General features: G+C 44.5%; 1 protein-coding gene across 1 annotated transcript in view; it reads right to left on the bottom strand.

Moving 5' to 3' along the window:
• CNKSR2 (connector enhancer of kinase suppressor of Ras 2) overlaps window positions 1–6,567 on the bottom strand; it is a gene marked incomplete at its 5' end in the record, with an annotated part of 90,055 nt that overhangs the window by 4,063 nt on the left and 79,425 nt on the right. The window lies entirely within an intron of this gene.

Raw genomic sequence — 6,567 nt, 5'->3', positions numbered from 1 at the left:
ACTCTGTGGTTCCCTGAAGTTGCACCAGCAGACTATGGACTAGATGTTAAGAGCGCATTCGTGACAGCCTGCCCAGCGGCGTGGCAAACCAAACCAAACCAGAGCTGTTTGCATTACAGGTTTATTTATTAATTTATTTATTGTAGGCTTTAAAATACTTATTCTAACTAGTATTTGGAGCATTTTAAAAGAAAAAAAATAAAAAAGAAAGATTTTGCTTCTCTAAAAACAAAATCAAACAAAGATTGGGGATAAAATGTTACTCTGATGTGAACATTTGAAATGCTTCATTTAGAAAGCATCAAACATTTCAACATTTCACACACAGTTTCTCCCAAGAGACACTATTCAATGGCTCTGTAGAAACTTGGGAAGTGCCAGTGAAGTGCCAGGATTCGCTGAGTGCTGAGCAGGAGAAGCCAGGGCAGCCCAGGGGGAGCAGCCAGATGGTGGAGCAGGCATCTCTGTCCTTGCTACCCATTGCACTCCGATGCACCTGTACTTACAACAGCTGACCACTGCCTATGCACAACCTCCTTGTTGTCTCCAGAGCCCTTGGGACCTTTCCACCACCCAGTCTTGGCTTTCATAGTGGTGTATGTTTTCCTGGCCTGATGTGCCCATGTCTTCAGGATGCTCTCATTAAAGCTCCTGTAGGAAGGCTACAGCTGTTTGGTTTCAAGCATTACTTTCACCCTGTTACTGACCCTGCTCCAAGATATAGCTGTCTTCACTGTCTGAAAATTCAGCGCATGCTAAAGTACCCAGAAGTAGTGAACCTCAGTCTCCTCAGGTACTTAGACGGGTTTTATTGAGCACCAACAGGGAGAGAGGACAGCTAGTGTTTACAAGTGACATTTCTAGATCACCAGGAGCTACCTGAGGAAACCTCCCATTCAAGTACTGTACTACTGTGCAGTACAGCAACTACTCACCTCAGGCTCAAGCAAGAACTCCAGAGACCCAAGTCTCATCAACCCATCACAAAAAAGTGGTTGCATTTGTATAGATCTTTACACAATCTAAGATTTTTGCAGTCAGCAACTGATCTAGCTATATCTCTTATCAGTTTATTTCTTTGCCCTTTTTAGGGGGCAGCTGCTTTTAAAGCACTCTTTTTTTTAAGAAATATGGAAGTGAAGAAGGGTTAGAGGCTTTTTATTGATGGACGTGGTGTGAGTCTGTACAGAGCTCCCTAAGTCCTCCCATTGTGTGCTGCCCTGCTTGGAGAGCTGGGTTCATCGCTGTAAGGGGTAGTCAGGACTTAAAGAAAAACAGAAATGAGATGCTTTTTTCTTTCTTGTCCATTTCTTTCTTATTAAAATATCTACTGTGTTAAAGGCCAAAACATTCAGTAGCTGAATACTTAAAGAGTGGTTTAAATCCCCCATGGTCTTGATTTTTATGCTTTCTTAAAAAGTCTATGCTGCAACGAGATCAGACGTTTGGGATCTCTCTATCAGTTCCTGTTGCTGAACACTGAAGTCCACCAGTCTGACAGCTGGGGGAGTGATTTGCTAAAGGGAAAATGGAAAAAAAACCCACCTCAATCTGACAGGGGAGTATGTTACATCTGTTTCTCTCTTTCTCTTATCCCTTGTTATGCAAGGCAAAAAAGATCTTTCCTTGGGTCTCTTCCCCAGCAGCATTGCCATGTTGTACCCTCAGGGGATTAGTGGAGGGAACATCTGCTGAAGAAGAGAGCCAGTGCTTTGACTCCATGTCATCTGAATTTACTTTGCTAGAGTGATCTAGAGCCTGGACCAGCAACTGGCCACCACATCACCATATCCAGGCTTGACATCGAAAAAGCAAGGCTTCCTGAAATATGAAAGGTCCCCACAATAGAGAAGGACAACGTTTGGGTTAAACTGAGGTTGAACCCTGAATGACGAGTGCTTTTAATGAGCCTGGAAGGCAGCATGGCCCACACCAGTTCAAAGGCTGGGCTGGAGGGCTTGAGCTACCCTCTCTCCCTGTGCTACCTGCCTGGAGGTCTGCACGGCTGGTGCTCCTCAGGGCTCACCTCCTGGGGCAGGCAGCCACTGCTTAGCGTGGGCCTCAGAAGGACTGCAGAAAGGGAGTTTCTACCCTCACCCCAAATGGTAACAGCTCAGAGGCTGCGTGGGAAGAGGCACGATGCAGGCAGGGTTGGGCAGCAGAGTGCTTGGAAACACATCGGCACATCACCTTCACCCAGCTGGGGCTGCCTCCCCCAGGCTCCGTCACCATCTTGTTGTCGTTGCTGTGGGTGGCGCGTAGAAAAGGGGATGGGATTTGCTATAAAGGAAAGAGGAGGGAAGGAAAACAAGAGGTCCCTTCCCTTAAATGTCTCACTGCTGCTGAGGCTAGGGAAGCTCAGACAAGGCAAGACGCAGCCTTGTTCCACACACGGTGCAGGAGAGGGCAGCGGGTGTTGTGCTAACACATTCCAAGTCCTTAATGTTTTCCAGAAAAACACTGAAGGTGGTGGTACTGCTGCTCTCAATGACTCTCAGTAGGCGGGAATGACATTATACGCGAATCTCCCCTCCCTCACCCTTCTGCTAAAGGCTTTGATTGATTTCCTGTAGGTGTTGGTGAAACCCTTGGCACCATAAAGCATCTGAGGTACTTGATTAGATATACATCTGAGCTTGAAACATATTTTCTTTTTTTAAACCAGTGGATTTGTATGCGAGTCATGCTACTGCAGCAGGGTTGTCTCCTTAAGGAAGAATAAGGCCTCAGGTAATGCCTTATTTAAGTAGAAAATGGGGCCTAATGGGATTTGCAGATGACCTCAGAACAGCAGCCAGTGCAGCAGGTTGTTTTTCACCCTCACTTGGCTGCTGAGTCACAGGTTGCATCTCACTGGCCACTCTCTTTCTCTGAATATGCCATCAGGTAGCTGCTTCCACATCCTGCTAAAAAAAAAGGGGGTCTCTTCTCTGAAGCAATAATTTTGTTCCCCTCCCCACCCAAGCCTTTACAACTCTGTAACTCTGGAGCAGAAATAAAGCTGCATAAACTCTGCAGCACACAGGATCTACATTCAGAACCGTATCTTCCAAATACAAGAATACACAGCTACTAAATTTTGTAATGATGAAGCTTCTGTTGTATCTGTAAGTGAACGCAAAGCCATTTGCATTAAATTCAGGAGCTAAAGAATACATCAGCCTAGTAAATGGTGTGTTATTATTTTTCATTATTCTGCTTTCCACAAGGAAGAGTTTCTGAACCTTTTGTTCTCTGCCCTCGCTTCTTAAAATGCCATAAATATTTGTATCTACATTTTCTACATTTTCTTAGGAGAGGGAGCTGGAGATTTGGCTGAGTGGATGAAACTCTGAGGTTGGGAATGGTTTGGGTTGTTGGCATTCAGGAAAATCTGATTGATTTCTTACACTGTGCTGTCATATGTTGTTGAAAAGAGCATGCCCTGAGCTCCACGATGTACTAAGTGCAATCACCTCCTGGCTCCCTTTCCATTATTTCTCCCTTATAAACCAAGATTTTAAGAGCAATAAATAAGATCATCAGGCACTTGAATGAAAAGTGACCAGAGAGGAACAGTTAGCATTGGTATTTACATGGATCAAGTGATGATCGGTCTGTGTAAACTGATGATTCAGGAAGGTCAATTCATGCAGAAGTTCACCGTTGCAACCCAGCTGGCTAACACATAGTTCTGTGGTCACAGAGAATCTTTGGGTACACATTTCTCATAAATCCGGTCTAAACATATAGAATAACCTCAAGTAATTTTCAGTGGAGGTTCCTGTGCTTCTGTGACTCACTTTACCTGTAAAAGCTCAAGCTGACAGAACCTTGTATGGTTTTCCTCTTTCACTGAGGTGCCAGAGGAACCAGTGATTGCACCCGGGGTTATGAGTGCACATAATTGCCCATGCAAGGGTAGTACAACTCATAACTTCTGTCACCCACTGTGCTGACAAGATCAGATTTTTCAATGCTTGTTGGTCTCCTTCGAGGCTTGCCAGTGCCTCCTAATGTCACCCAGGCTCATCCTGTTGTTTTCAGACTCCTCGTCCTGACTGCTGGACACTGCTACCACCCTAAATGGCATTCTCTGTTTTTATGCTATCCTCTTTGCTACCTTTACAGCTTAGTGACATGGTAGCTAATGTAGCTATGCAGCTCCTCTTATGCATGCCCACCCCTCTACTTGCAATTAGCCCTGCATTTGAACAAAATTACCACCCTCTGCAAATCCTGAGAAAGCTGAGCTGCTGCAAAGCCTGTGACAGAGAGTGAATATGGCACAAACAGTGAGACTGAAATCCCTTTGCTCCACTGAAACTTAAAACTCCCATTCCCACTAATTTTGGCGAGCTCGCTTTCTCTGGCAGAGGAACCAGCTCAAGCTCAGCTTCCTCAGGATCTTAAAGAGGTAATGTTGTTAGAATACATCACTAATTACATTACTAAACAGATGCCATATGTTATTTCCCTCCTAAAAATCCCAAAGATTTGCTTCCAATTTGAGAGTTACACCTTTCAGCTTCACCCTTCACACAAGGGAGCCATCTACCTGAAGCTTTGCAGACACTCTCTGTGAATGTCAGTAAATGCTCCACCAAAACAGAGAGCATCTCTGGCCTCTGGGACACGGTCTCAAGCTAGGTAAAAGAGGGCCTGAAACACAAATCTCTGGGTTGGGGTTTTCTTTTTCTTTGCCTTCTTGGCCCTGATATGTCTATGTTGAGAATGCAGAAGCTTGTCTTCCACAAGCTTAACTAGTAAGTGTTGTAATCCCAGGACCAACAAAGCATTTAGTAATCTTCCTATGCCACTGCATGTTGGCGGTGCTGTGTCTAACTAACCAGGTCTATCACATCTCACCTGGTCCTGCAAATGTTACACTGGTCAGCAGTGCAGCAGACAAATGCCTGCTGATCCCCTGGTGAGGGGAGGCCTTCTGTGGCAAGTGCTTGAGGCCCAGTGATCTCCCCTAATGGGCAGGCAGGGGCAGGGGACGTAATGCAGCCACAGTGCCCAACAGCTTGGCTGGACTTGTAAACCCTGGGGAACAGCTGGGAGAAAGACAGAAGGCATCTCCCTGTGTTTAAGGTGAAAAAGCAGAAGGATGGAAAGAGAGTAGACATGGGTTTTAACTGTGTTGGAAAGGGAGAGATGAAATCCTCTACAGAAGTAGTTGTCAGTTTCTCGGTGCAAGGCTTAAATGCACCTTTGCAGCTCTTCAAGTTAATCATTAAGAGTCCAAACTGCACATATCCAAATGCTTACAATGCAAAGAACCAGGAATTACAGTAATTTTTTACATTATTTGGGTGGATGGCGGGCAGACTAAGCTAGGTATTTCCTTCCCTCTCAGATTACAAGCTAAAAGGAACAATGAAATCAGTGCAAGGTTTACAAGTGTCTGCACAGCTGTGTGCTGTGTATGAGGTCACCCCTGCCCAGGTATGGGGCAAGCCACAGTGACATGGAAAGTCAACTCCCAGCAGGAAAATGCTACAAGTCACATCCCTGATTACTGAGAAAAGGAAGAAGCAACACAGTGCTTAAGCCTGGCATGGAACAGCAGGCAGGAGGTGCAGTAAGATGCAGTTCAGGTGTACATAGAAGCTATCTATCTATCATCTGCTCTGGATAATAGAGAGCAGATTTCCCTGTTAAAGAACAAATAGAAAAACCTTGCCATCTCTTATGCCACATTAAAATAAAGGCCTGACTGGGCATATGAGTGTGCTTGTGCATATATATGCACATATATATGTATGTGTATACATATAGACGTGTATATATTAATGCTTTCCATGAGGGAAGAAAAGTTTAAGCAAGCTGAAAAAAAGCTTTTCACTTCACACTTCACTTCCTGTGCAGTGCCTGGCCATTGCAACCCTTCTCTTTGTTATTCCTTCCTTTTGCCTGTTCTTTTCTGATTCATGTAACCCTCCCCATGGAGGGAGGCCCCATATACCTGAAAATGCAGGGTTTTTCCTAAAGTCATGAGTCAAGGAATGGAGGAGGAGTGTTTAAAAACAAGCTTTGGTCCACATGTTTTCTGAAACATTAGTGGCTGGAGGATCAGAGAACAGTTATTAAATTTGCATTTTATACCATCCTTTCCTTTAAAAGAGAAGTATTTTTGAGTTACCAGGATAGTTGTACACGGTTTCTATTCTCTGCTATTATGTAAACCTGCAGGCAAAAAAAAGATACTCCCTAGAGAGGGTGTTCACTGAAAGCACCAGAACAGCAGAGCTCTGCAATATGCTGGAGTTTTCCACCCGATGGTAAGAGGCTGCCTCTCTGTTCACATGCATGAACATAAATTGGTTTCTTGAAATAAAGTGAACTGTGCAGGCAAGTGGAAAACTCACCTCCCATAGGACAGATTTCTGAAGGTATTTCATGCATTTTCCACTACAACCAAGTTCAATCAGAAGCAGTTAAGTACCGTAACCACTTCTAAAAGATCTAACCCTGGCCTTTGCAAGGCCTGAGAGATGCTAATCTTCTGCAGTGGCACCAAAGTCTGACTCTTTTTGTGAACTATTTATGGCTCTAGTGGTGTTCTTTTTGGATCAGTACATC

This window comes from Mesitornis unicolor, unplaced genomic scaffold, assembly GCF_000695765.1.
Source record: "Mesitornis unicolor isolate BGI_N332 unplaced genomic scaffold, ASM69576v1 scaffold5025, whole genome shotgun sequence".
NCBI lineage: Eukaryota > Metazoa > Chordata > Aves > Mesitornithiformes > Mesitornithidae > Mesitornis > Mesitornis unicolor.
Note: the sequence above shows the minus strand (reverse complement) of the source record. Positions and strands in the feature narration are given on the sequence as shown.